Genomic DNA, 14,054 nt, shown 5'->3' with positions numbered 1-14,054 from the left:
CTTCTCGTTATCGGCACATTCTCTACTCCATGTCTTTCATGTCTATCAATATGGTGAACTCTCCTAAATTTTAACCTCTAGTTCCAACATTCTCTTCCAAGAGAGAAGACGAAGACTTGTCAGTCAGCTGCTAGATGGCCCAGAGTTGCCGGAACACCATGTATCCCAGACTGAACTTCTATCCTTGGTGGCAGCTGATCTCCTGGTGTGTCTGTCACCATTTATGTCATGCTTCAGCCCAGACGGCCCAGCCCTCATAGACTCCATATCCAGCTATCACCAATTCCCGCTGATTCCAACTTAGAAATGTTTCTTGAATCCAACCCTGTTCTTTACCCTTGGGCCAGTGCCCTAGGTCTAGACCTCATCGATTCGCACCTGGACCATTTTAATAGCCCTCTTAAACTGGCTCCCTGTTCCTAATCTTGTCCCTTTCCAATGTAGACTCCACCTTGCAGCCATGGGCATCTTTCTAAAACTTTTAATATTAGATCATCTCACTCCCTGCTTAAAGCCTTTCCTGGCTAGCCGTGGCATTTCTTACCTGAACCGGTAGTTTAAAACCAGGTCCAGTAGATTTGTAGTTCCTCACTAAGGACTAGATGCCTGGACTCCATCCCCTCATCATCCCAAGAATTTGCCCTTTTAAATGTTTTATACATTGAGGTTCTCTATAGGATTTCTTTTGAGAAAGGCAGCTGCTATGCCTCAAAAAAAATTTAGTAAACCAATGGTCTTGATAACCAACAAGTCAGTTGGTTGGCAAATAATGCATAGCCATCCTCTAGTCTAGCAGCAAGCTGGATCAGCAGGTGGGACCCCCAAGATTTGCAGCTGAAACCAGTGCAGATTAGCAGCTGTAAACCCAACATTCCTCATGCTGGCAAGGCTGTAAACCTGACTGCACAGTTCAGGATTCTCCAACTCGGTTGGGTGCTTGCCTCCCCCGCTCCCCCCCAGCTATGCCATTCAAGGCAGAAGGGAGTAAAGTACTTCCTCTCAAACGCAACCCATGGTGCATCTAGCCATGCCTGTCCTGGCCAACCACACCCAATGGTGAGAGAGTCTCGGAAACTATGTACCTCTTGGCTTTTTCTTTTTTCTTTCATTAGAGACAGAACATGCTCCATCCCCCTGGCTGGAATGCAGTGGCACAGTCATAGCTCGCTGCCACCTCAAATTCCCTGGGCTCAAGTGATCCTCCAGCCTCAGCCTCCTGAGTATCCAGGACTACAGGTGTGCACTACCACACAGAGCATTTTTTTTTTTAATTTTTTATAGAAATGGGGGTCTCATTATGTTGCACAGGCTGATTTTGAACTCCTGGGCTCAAGTGATTCCCCTCCTTTGGCCTCCTAAAGTGCTGAGAAGATAGATGAGAGCCCTGATGCCTGCCTGGCCTATCCCTCTTTCTTTGAGCCTGCTCTTTGTATTGTGGTGTTTGAGCTCACTGCTCAATAGTAATAAAACAAGTTTAGTGTCTAGCAGCACACCCGGATCTCTCAGATCTGAGGTGAAGGCAAGAAACCAAACAGTTTCCAGATGGAGGAGAAAGTTGGGTTGCCTCCAGGCTGTCTTCACAATTACTGCCCACATATTGACACATGGTCTGTAAAGCTTTTTCATCACAGTCTGAGCACCTCACTGTTTCCCTCCACACAGAACAAATGCTTCCCAACTCTGTCAGAGAGTTTCATTGCTTGAAATGGCCTCTGCTCTGCACATCTCAATCCTTCCCATCCCAAAGGCCTGGGTTGGGCTCTCCCTCCTCCTGGAAGCCCTACCCGCTGTGACTGCTCCCTCTTCCTCTGAACACATCAAACCAGTGCCCATGACAGCCATTGGCCTCATGATGTCTCTTGTTGTCATTTAATTTCTTGAATTTCAGTCTTATTTTCCCCAACTACCCTAAAAACTTTTGAGGGAAGGGGTCAGGTATGATTCCACAAAATATACTATCATATGTGACTCTGAAAAATATACTAAAGAATGCACACAAAAAGGCTCAAATATTTACTTATAGAAGAAGGGAGGAATGGAGGAAAGAGAAGAAAAGAAATGGGCGGCGCCTGTGGCTCAGTCGGTAGGGCGCCAGCCCCATATACCGAGGGTGACGGGTTCAAACCCGGCCCTGGCCAAAACTGCAACCAAAAAATAGCTGGGCATTGTGGCGGGCGCCTGTAGTCCCAGCTACTCGGGAGGCTGAGGCAAGAGAATCACTTGGGCCCAGGAGTTGGAGGTTGCTGTGAGCTGGGTGAGGCCACGGCACTCTACCCAGGGCCATAAAGTGAGACTCTGTCTCTACAAAAAAAAAAAGAAATGAAGACAGTAAACGACCATGTCTATATTCCCTGGCTATTGCCTTCTGAGAGTCTGGGAATTTTTTTCTCTCTCTTAAACTAAGCTTCCTATTAAGTTTGTCACTTGTGGTACTTGTGAGTCTCCCAAAGAGAACAAAGGGAGCTTTGGCTTCTGCCCTCCCCTTCCACGGCTTCCCCAAATGATAACCAGATGCTGTTTGGGGCCAGGTAGTTGAGTGTGGGGCATCAACAGCAGAGATGGTAAAGGGAGACACGTCTGTCTAGGAAAGAGGATGCCAGATATCCAGTGGGAGAAACAGGGCCAGCTTCACTCTTCCAGATAGGCCTGTGAAAAAGCAGGGTTCAGTCCATTGTACCCAGCGATGGACTGGCAGTTCACCCAGGCAAGATCGTGTTTCTCTTGTTCTTATCTCGGGTGTTCTCCACTATGCCTAAGGCTCTCAGCCTCTGGCCACAGTCAGGACAGCCCTTCCATCCTGCCCTTCACCTTGGTGGCCAGGCCTGGCCAGCAGAGCTGATCCTTCCCCTCTTTTTCCAGCCTCAGCACATGACAGGGAGGGGGTTTCCTTTGGGGCCTTAACTGGGAATTGTTCTTTTGCCCCATGTCAGCTGGCTGTTGGGGGAGAGACTTCAGTAGTTTCATTTCCCTCATTTAGAATGGAGTTTTTAAGAACCAAAAATTAAAACCGGAAGAAGGAGAGGCCACCGCCCACATTGGTACCACTCAACCCCTCATGACGCTCACTGGTTCTGGAAATGCCTAGAGGTCAATGCAAAGATTGAGGGTACTGTGTGTGGATGGGGGGGTGGAGCAGGGAGCTTCCTGGCATGCCCACTCTTCTGCTTTAACCACAGGGGTCTCAGATCCTGAGGTCAGCTCCTCTTGCTTCTGCTGCCCACAGCCTCCCTCAGCTATAACTCCAGTGACCAACCTCTGTGGGGACACTACACTGCCTCTTCCTTTTCTGGAAAAAGTGGCAGTATCAATACAGGACCAAAGGTTTCATGTCATGCAAAGCTAACAAGATGTTAGAGGAGCATCCTGTCAGTGCCTAGGCATGGTTGGCAGTGCGACAGCCAAGGGAAGGGGCACGCACTATGATCCATGGTCCCGTAGAATGGAAGGAAGTCATGGAAAACAGGAATGGGGTGCTGGGAGAGTCATGGGAGGAGGAGAACACCAAGAACACAACTGCTGAGAGAATTCAAGCCAAAGGTTCTGGAAGAGGGGACATCTAAAGTGGGCCTCACTGCATGGGACTGGACATGGGCTCAGACACTGAAAAAGAGATCATGAAAATGATGGGTTCAGATGAGGCTGGTCCAGGAGGAGGCAGTAGAAGAGATGGTACTATCTCTCTGTGCTGTGGTCTGCCAGTGCCTCCTGTGGGCGACATGCTCAGCTGTGACAGTTCTGCCTGTCCCAGGGCAGTGAATCCTGGTGGGCAGGGACTAGACAATTTGTTCTCAGACAATACACAGTCTAGCACCTAGTAGGTGCTCAGCAATGTTTCTTAAAGGAATAAAGGTTAAAGTATCATTTGCTCTAGAGCAGCTGGAGAGGTTGAGGACCTAGAAAGCTACTTATTGGTCACAGAGAAGTCCTTTTTCATAATTCACAAGTATAAATTCCAGAGTCCTTACCCTGGGCTCACGCTCTGCACGATCTGGTCCCCAGTCTGCTGACTCTGATTCCACACCCTCCCACCCTGCACTCAAAGCATAAAGTCCTGGCCGGGCGTGGTGGCTCACGCCTGTAATCCCAGCGCTGTGGGAGGCCAAAGCGGGTGGATTGCCTGAGCTCAGAGGTTCGAGACCAGTATACTGAACAGCAGTGAGCCAGAATATGACCCCGTCTCTACTAACATCAAAAACATGGCCAGAGGAAGAAGAAAATGAACAACAAAAAAGAGTACTTCAAATTGAGAAGAAGAATGAACAAGAAAGCTGAAATTAAAAAAAAAAAAAAAAAGCATAAAGTCCTGCAGACTTTTGTCTTGGGGTTCTTGTCATTGTCATGGCCTGGAACATTGTCCCCCACTCCCAGATACCCAAACCAAGGCAAAAACATAGTGGTAGATTCCTAGATAAGAAGGGGTTGGACCTAGAGGTCAGTTGCCATGTCAGTGCAGGAGTACATAGGAGAGGAGGCCTTGGCAGTGAGGCAAGGTGTAAACTGCCACAAAGTGGAAGTCCAATGCTTCCAAATTCACTTCAGACCCACCTACCCCTAGAAATTCTGTATGCCAAAGATAAGCCCACCAGAGTAGTCCCTACTGGGCCTCCCAAGACCCAGAGAGGAAGCAGAGCGGAAGGCTTAATAGCAGCTTGGAGTGGAAGAGTCACACCCTTGTTGATTTCATGGAGGCCTAGGGCAATGGGCCCTGTTCTCCTTCCTGTGTCAAATGTGGTTTGCTGTCAAGTGGTTAGCAGGTTCAGCCACAGTCAGGGGAGGTGACCGGGAGAGGCCCCCAGAGAGACAGAAGCCCGGTAGAGGATGCCCTAAATCTGGAGATGATATGCTAGAGCCATTTTCAGCTGGGGAGCAGAATGAATGGTGGGGACGGGGGCTTTGTGGTGCAAAGCATGCTGGGAAGTGTGGGTTTTAGTTGGCAGTTGGGCAGTTTAGCCACAAGCTGGGGGCAGGGTGGGGTCGGCATGGTGGGGAGGTTGGTGAGGCGGAAACAGGGAGGAGTAAACTTTTTTTTCACACCAACAAACAGGAAGATTAAATTATCAGAAGCAATTATCATCAGCCTAGCATTGCACTGAAAGGTTGAATTTAGACCTTCCACCCTCTGATGAAGAGTCTTTCTCTTTACTGCTTTTCACCACAGTTACCAGGGATGTGTTTCCCATTCATCTTGTAATTCCCTTCTAAGGACTTGGTGCTCAGATACCCCTCCCTGCTCCTCACCCCTGAAATCTCTCCTCTCTGCCCAGTCTTTCCCTGTGCCTTGGAGATTTTAAATAAAGACTCATCTCTCCAATACCTGCCCCAATTAGTTCCATCCTATTCAACCTACTATCTCTACTTACAAAAAATCCTACCTAATTCTTTTAGAAATCAAACTCCTGGAAAATACCTAAAACACTATAGAAAGCTGTCTCGAAGGCTAGGCACCTCATTCATGGGAGAGCTTAGTCACCCTTAGCTTCTACCTAGAGCAATAGTCTTTTTTTTTTTTTTTTTAGACAGACTCACTCTGTCACCCTGGGGTTGAGTGCTAGGGCATCACAGCTCACAGCAACCTCAAACTCGTGGGCTCAAGTGATCCTCATGCCTCAGCTTCTCAAATAGCTGGGACTACAGGTACCTACCACAACACCCATTTAATTTTTCTGTTTTAGTAGAGACGGGGGTCTCACTCTTGCTCAGGCTAGTCTTGAACTGCTGAGCTACAGCAATGTACCTGCATTGGCCTCCCAAAGTGCTAGGATTATAGGCATGAGCCACTGTGCCAGGTCAATAGTAAATATTTAGAGCTGTGAGGACAAGCAATGATAGCAAAGAAAAGAAAAAGGATATGCATAAATCTATGAGAACATGCCTATGTAACTACTTTTTCATTTTTCCTGGCAGCATCACGTTGCCTTTGAATATAGGGCAGACTGCCAAGGCTCTCCATGAGAGGCCTGTTGCGTGACCAGAGATATGAACGAACAGCAGCTTTGCCGTGGGTGTAAACTCGCTCCTGTAATTATTAAGTCAAGAAACAGACTACACGAGATGAGATGACATATAGTGAAGATCTTTATTTAGGGGTTTGATTTTATACCTTTCTAGTCACATATACACTTAATCTATTATCTATTAGTTTCACCATTATCTTAATTTACCTATCAGGTCCCTTAAGCCTCTGGAAGAAAAACAAGTCATTTTAAACTCACACCGAATTCCCTTTGTGTGCTTGATGTAGGATATGTTTATTTCTAAATATTATCTTACAAGGCCCCTGTGTCAAAGTGAACCTATCTGTCACTGATGTCATCAAGAACAGACTAACTTATATAAAGAATTCTTACAAGTCAATAATAAACAATTAACCCCATTTAAAAATGGGCAAAAGAGGGCGGCGCCTGTGGCTCAAGGAGTAGGGTGCTGGTCCCATATGCCAGAGGTGGCGGGTTCAAACCCAGCCCTGGCCAAAAACCAAAAAAAAAAAAAAATGGGCAAAAGATGTTAACTCATTTCTGCAGAATATATACAAATGACTAATAAGCACATGAAAAGATGCTGGACACCATTCACTGGCAGGAAAATGCAAACCAAAACTATCAGGATGGCAAGAATCAAAATGTCAGACAATAACAAGTATCAGCAGGGTAGGGCACCAGCCCCATATGCGGGAGGTGGTGGGTTCAAACCCAGCCTCGGCCAAATACTGCAAAAAAAAAAAAAAAAACAAGTATCAGCAAAGATGTAGATGTAGATGTAGAAATTGAGACCCGTATAGGTTGCTGGTGGGTATGTAAGATGATGCAGAAACTTTGGAAAACAGTCTGAGTCTTTTATGGCATTATCATGTGACTCACCAATTCCATTCCTAGGGATCCAAAAGAAATGAAGACATATGTCTATACAAAAACCCGTACATCACCGTTCGTAGCATCATCATTTATGATAGCCAAAAAGTGTCAACAACCCAGTGGAGAAAATATAGTCAAGCAGTCCCCGAGTTACAAACATCTGACTGATGTACAACTCTCACTTACGAACAGCGGCTATTACAAGTAATAGGTGAATGTACCTGTTCCAACTTACACACGAATTCAACTTAAGAACAAACCTACAAAGCCTGTCTTGTTTGTAACCTGGGGACTGTCTGTACATCCATGCAATGGATGGAATATTATTCAGCCATAAAAAAGAATGAGGTACTCATGTGTGCTACAACATAGACAAACTGCAAACATTACGCTAAGTGAAAGAAGTCAGTCACAAAAGATCACATATTAGAATAGATGATTCCATTTGTACGAATTTTCCAGGATAGGCAAATATAAAGTGACAGGTATAGTGGTTACCTAGGTCTGGGGCTTTGGGGGAAAATGAAGAGTAACTGCTAATGGGTATGGCGTTTCCTTTTGAGGTGATGAAAATGTTCTAAAATTGGGGTGATGGTTTCATAACTCTATGAATATGCTTAAAAATTGCCTTGGTTCACTTTAAATGTGTGAATTGCATGGTATGTGAGTTATAGCTCAATAAAGCTGTCATATAAAAATAAATAAAACCAGAAAAAAAGAATAGACTCACATAGACTCAGAGTCTTGAATATAAGAAAGGGAAATATATGATTTGTTTAAAAATTTTTAGAATGTCAGAAAGAAAAATATTAGTGCTTAAATTGATACTTTCCAGTTACCTGGCTAATACAGATAACTGTATTTATTTACATAAACATCTTGTTTCCTAACTATTACAGTCTAAATCAGATGGGGGTATTAGAGCAACTTGAAATATCTTAAAGCTGGTTGAACAGAATGACAGCATTTTAACCATACTATTTTGTTTTATTTTATTTATTTATTTTTGAGACAGAGCCTCAAGCTGTCACCCTGGATATAGTGCCATGGCATCAGAGCTCACAGCAACTTCCAACTCCTGGGCTTAAGTGATTCTCTTGCCTCAGACTCCCAAGTAGCTGGGACTACAGATACTTACCACAACACCTGCCTACTTTTGGGTTATAGTTGTCATTGTTGTTTGGCAGGCCTGGGCTGGATTCGAACCTGCCAGCTCTGATGTATGTGGCTGGCACCTTAGCCACTTGAGCTACAGGCACCGAGCCTAACCATACTATTTTAAAGTGCAGAGTTTCTCTATGTAGCCGCTGAGTAGTTCATGAATATATATGTTTGGCATCTGAAAGTAAAAATATTTCACTGCTATTGAACTTTCCCTTTAAAATCTGTTTAAATATTTATTTTTTATTTTTTTTTTTTGAGACATAGCCTCAAGCTGTCACCCTGGGTAGAGTGCCATGGCATCTTAGCTCACAGAAACCTCCAACTCCCAGGCTTAAGCGATTCTCTTGCCTCAGCCTCCCAAGTAGCTGGGACTAACGGCGCCCGCCACAACGCCCAGCTATTTTTTTGGTTGCAGCCGTCATTGTTGTTTGACAGGTCCCGGGCTGGATTCAAACCTGCCAGCTCAGGTGTATGTGGCTGGCACCTTAGCCGCTTGAACCACAGGCGCTGAGCCCTGTTTAAATATTTTAAATATTATGTGTTGGCTCGGCACCTGTGGCTCAAGCGGCTAAGGCGCCAGCAACATACACCTGAGCTGGCGGGTTAGAATCCAGCCCAGGTCCGCCAAACAACAATGGCTGCAACCAAAAAATAGCCAGGTGTTGTGGCGGGTGCCTGTAGTCCCAGCTACTTGGGAGGCGGAGGCAGGAGAATCGCTTGAGCCCAGGAATTGGAGGTTGCTATGAGCTGTGATGCCACAGCACTCTACCCCAGGCAACAGCTTGAGGCTCTGTCTAAAAAAAAAAAATTATATGTTGAAGATTTTTAGAGCTAAGATTTCTTATTTAGAATATAATTATCTTTATAATCCTTAATCCTATATGGGATGTAATCCTATGTTGGAGGTGATTACTAAGGAGATCATGAGTATATATTAATTACATTATACCCACATTAAGTAAACTATATATTTTATAATGTATTAAATATGATTACATAAAGACAATAAATATAAATACATAAATATTTATAAAGTTATATAATTTAAATATAGATTACATATTATTATATATAAGAAAATTGCACGAAGTTGGTATTCCTTATTAAGGAGAAAGAGGCAGTCATCCTTTTGAAAGCACAAATGATGCCTTCTTCTATTTGTTTTTTTTTTTTTTTTTTTAAAGACAGAGTCCCATCCTATGCCCTGAGCAGAGTGCAATGTCATCACCGCAACCTCAGACTCGGGCTGTGGGCATTCCGCTGCCTCACCTCAGGAAGCTGCTGGGATTACAGGCAGGAGTAAGGGTCTCACTCTCGCTCAGGCAAGTCATGAACTCCTTCTATTTGGGAATAAGAGGAGGATGTACCGCAGATTGGGAGGTATAATAGTCAATATTTATGGGGCTTGTTTTTGAGAGGTGCTCAGCATTCAAACCATTCTACTGTTAAGGGAAAACTTCATTCCAAAGTCTTGTTTGGAAACAGAGTCCTATCCCTTAGAAATTTGAGTTTGGTTGCATGATCCAGGCTCAACCATCTGAATGTGTGCCAAGAAACACAGCTCTGTAGCAAGTGATGTGAAGAAGCTGCCTGGCTTCAGAAGTGGCAGCAGCAGCCTCTGATGTCTCAGGCAGTGGTGGCTGCAATGCCAGGGATAGTGTTCAGTAGCCACACCAATAGAGCCTTCTAACCGGGCTGTCCCCATGGAGTGCCAACGGCTGTGGGTACAGCCACCCACTTTCTCTTGGTGCTGCTAATTGCTCATATGCATCTCCAACCTTTACCATCCTACCCACTGTCTTTCCAATAAATTTCTTTCCTGCTCAAGTGAGCCAGAATAAGTGTCTGTTATTGGCAGTCAAGAACCCTGACTCATTCTCCAAGTAAGAAAAAAATACAGAAAAACCCTCCAAGTTGAGAAAAGTGATGGGGGACAGAGGGGAGATGAGGGAACAAAGGATGTACTTGGATTTGGAAAGGTAGAATAGGGTTTTTGCTCGGGTTAGCATAAAGCAGTGGTAGCTACTAAGTCTTGCTAGAGTAAAACCACATCATCTGCAGCTATGTGCAAAGCTACTGGATTCCCAGGGAAACAAGGGCAGCAATTCAGTCAACAGAAGTCAAAAATCACACTTTCCTAGCAGGAAATGAGTCGCTTAAGTGATAGAATGATAGAATTGTTTTCAGAGACAGTAGTGCCTGATTCTGAAATGATGTCTCAGTGGTTGTACTTTAGGGCAAATTAGGCCTAGTACATCCAAAAGAACAGGAGTTAAACGTTAGCCAAAACTGTGTAGTAACTAAAACATTTTAAACATACTCAAAATGTTAGCAGAAACATTAATATACAATAAATGTACATAGGTAATCTCAGACCCAACGTAAAAATTAGAATTGGTGGAATTGACTTACAGTTGGTTATGTGATAGGAATATTTACAGTTTGGTGCGTAATTACTATTTAAGATATTCTGAAATTATTAATTCTATACCATTATAATAATAAACATGATAATTGGACTTATGACGGGAAAAGAATACTTTCTAAGTTTATAGTGGTCTACAGGCTAAATTTGATAATACTGAATTTAAAATCATTTCATCGAAATGATATTTCTTTTGGCCTAGATCCCCTCAATCACCTGGGTTGGCTGAAATTATTAATAGAAGGTTTGTATGAGAAATGGGTTCACACAGACTTTGTTCTACTTTAGGCTCAGACTGAATGATTATTAGAGAAATCACCTGCTCAGAAGGTGTATGGTCTTCCTGTCTGTGCCTTAGTTTCCATATCTGTAAAATGTTGATAATAATAGTACCTATTTCTTAGAATTGCTGTGAAAAATTAAATTTTCCTACTCTAAGCCCTTAGAACAGCACCTGACATATATTAAGTGCTCAGTGTCAGTTGTTCTTAATGTGATGGGGGGGGAGATTATTACTTGAGGTAAAGTGAGATGTACCCTCAATGACTAAAGGGAAAGCAGCCTTGAATAGCAATTTAGCTGAAGCAAGAGTATTTGGCCAGGTGTGGTGGCTCATGCCTGTAATCCCAGCACTTTGGGAGACCAAGGAAGGATCGCTTAAGGCTGACAGTTCAAGACTACAATGAGCTATGAGGGTGCCAGTGCACTCCAGCCTGCACAACAGAGCAAGACGTTATCTAAAAAAAAGAAGGAAAAAGATCACTTAAGAAACTCAAGAGAGGCGTGGCACCTGTGGCTCAAGCGGCTAAGGTGCCAGCCACAGACACCTGAACTGGCAGGTTTGAACCCAGCCCGGGCCTGCCAAAAAACAATGATGGCTGCAACCAAAAAATAGCCAGGCATTGTGGCGGGCGCCTGTCGTCCCAGCTACTTGGGAGGCAGAGGCAAGAGCATCTCTTGAGCCCAGGAGCTGTGATGCCACAGCACACTACTACCCAGGGTGACAGCTTGAGGCTGTCTTAAAAAAGAAATAACAGAAATTCAAGAGATGTGACATTCCCAAAACTTATCAAAATTTAGGGTGGGGGAGAGGCAGAGCCTTTTAGAGAGAGAGCCACACAAAACAGCCCTTCTCCCTGGGAACTCACCTCTAATTGAGTGGTCCCCAGAAGTGTGCTACCTTTATATTTCAGACAGCCATGTCTATAATGAAAGCAAGGTAGTCCACAGACAGGAAGAAGCAAAGGAGTTTAAGAAAAGCCTTTCTGGGCCATGCATGATGGCTCATGCCTGTAATCCCAGCACTCTAGGAGGCTGAGGCAGGTGGATCCCTTGGGCTCAGGATTTTGAGACCAGCCTATACAAGAATGAGACCTCTACTAAAAAATAGGAAAAAATAGCCGGGCATTGTGGCAGCCACCTATAGTCCCAGCTACTCAAGAGGCTGAGGCAAGAGGACCACTTAGCCCCGGAGTCTGAGGTTGCTGTGAGCTAGGCTGATGCCATAGCACTCTCTCTATCCAGGGTGACATTGAGATTGTCTTTAAGAAGGCCTTTCTGGGGTGGCGTCTGTGGCTCAGTGAGTAGGGCGCCGGCCCCATATACTGGGGGTGGCAGGTTCAAACCCAGCCCCAGCCAAACTGCAACAAAAAAAAAAAAAAAGAAGAAGGCCTTTCTGCATGAATTGTCAGGGGAGAAAATGGGAACATCCTGGGAAGTAACCCAGGAAACCCTGTTGGGAGTGGAGAGTGTGCCGGGTTGTAGGTCACAAGGATAGATAGCTAAGGGTGGAAAGAAGGAAAAGAGAAATACCAGAAAGGATGCCGTAGTGGGAATCACCATAACTCCCACAAACAAACACGGAAAAGGAACCACAAACCCCTCCATATCATAAAGGCAGCCAGAGGCAGGGAGATGGGTTTTGCTGACAAGCCCCAGTCCCTACTTGTAAGCCTGGTCAGAGCGACCCTCTTTCTGTAAGAAATGGAGGCAGGGAGATACTGATAGGAGAGCTCCACATCCTCAGGCCAGCTGGAAGTCTACCCAGCTGAATCCGGACTGCATGACAGGCACTTATAGCAAATGACAGGGCGTGGGCTGGTTCTGGTGCCCACACTCCACCACTGGCCAAATGGATGAACTTGAGCAAGATTCTTAGCTCCTCTGTGCCTCCGCTTCCTCATAGTAAAGGTGCCTTTCACCTAGTAAGAACTCAAAAGATGTTAGCTATTATTATTCGCTGACAATTTCATCTTCCAGGGAGTAGAGGAAGTAATAAGGGGAACTGCCACTCTGAACCTAAATTTGGCCAGAAGGAGGAATTGGTTGGCAGAGTGGAAATGACAGGAAGCTTGGGAGAAAACAACAGTGTCTTCTTCAAGTTTGCAATAGTGGGAGAAATGGTAGGCATGATTAGATGTGTTCACTAGATTTTAACAATTATCAATAAAGGAAAACATCGTTCATGGCTTGAGATTTTAAAAAGATGCTCAAGAATTAAATAACTTAAGAACATTCACTTTGCCTGTGAAATCTTAAGTCCGGGAAAAGGAGATTAAAGAAAGCCTATGGTTACAGATGTTTATTATTGTAGGAGAAAGTAAACCTAAGCCGGACAAGAGGGTCGTCCTGGCCAGCTTATGTCCACAGGCAAATAAATGTAATAAGTGAAATGTCAAACGTACTTCTGAGAAAGTGAAAGCTTCACATGAATTGAGGCCTGAAAACAGCTTCAGAAAGTCATATTCAAAACAAAAAAGGGATACACTGTTTGTGGTCAGTGTTGTCATGTTGGTGGGTGACAAAGAGAAAGCAGAACTCTTCAATTTGTATTTTGCTTCTGTTTTCTCTGTTAAAGGGAATGTTCTTAGAATCTAAATGCCCCGAGAAAAGTTAACGCAAGTTGGGAGAAAATATTGCAAGAGACTTTTCCAGTGTCTGTATATGAATTCCAAGAATCTGACCTGAACAAATAGTTTTCCAGAGGGTGGAAAGACTTGCAAATAAATTATCCTCCAGGCAGTGCCTAAGGGACACACCTCCAGAGGCAAGCACTTAGTACAATTTTCAAAACAGTGAAGAAATTCAGTTCCATACACCATAAGCCATTGTGTTTGCTGAGTCCTAGAACAAAAACAGATTACTGATGAGATGGTTTGTGTGTACCTCACAGAGGCAGTGGTCACTAGGAGTCAGTGTACAGGGCTAAAGAACATTCCCTGACATTTTTGTCCCCAAAGAGGTTTTCTTTTTTTTTTTTTGTAGAGACAGAGTCTCACTTTATAGCCCTCGGTAGAGTGCCATGGCATCTCACAGCAACCTCCAACTCCTGGGCTTCAGCGATTCTCTTGCCTCAGCCTCCCGAGTAGCTGGGACTATGGGCGCCCTCCACAACGCCCGGCTATTCCCAAAGAGGTTTTCAATACAAACATTTCAAATGCATGATATCAATATTGATTACTTCACATCAGGAATGTGTTTTCTGGAACAAACTCCACTAAGTGAATTCAATTCCTTTATCATCTTTGTATGACACTCATTGGAAATACTCCCATTTATATATATATATTTTTTATTTTTTTGCAGTTTGGCCGGGGCTGGATTTGAACCCCCAC

Source organism: Nycticebus coucang, chromosome 16 (genome assembly GCF_027406575.1).
Source record: "Nycticebus coucang isolate mNycCou1 chromosome 16, mNycCou1.pri, whole genome shotgun sequence".
NCBI classification, from domain to species: domain Eukaryota; kingdom Metazoa; phylum Chordata; class Mammalia; order Primates; family Lorisidae; genus Nycticebus; species Nycticebus coucang.
The sequence above is the reverse complement of the archived record's forward strand: the minus strand, read 5'-3'. Positions refer to the sequence as shown.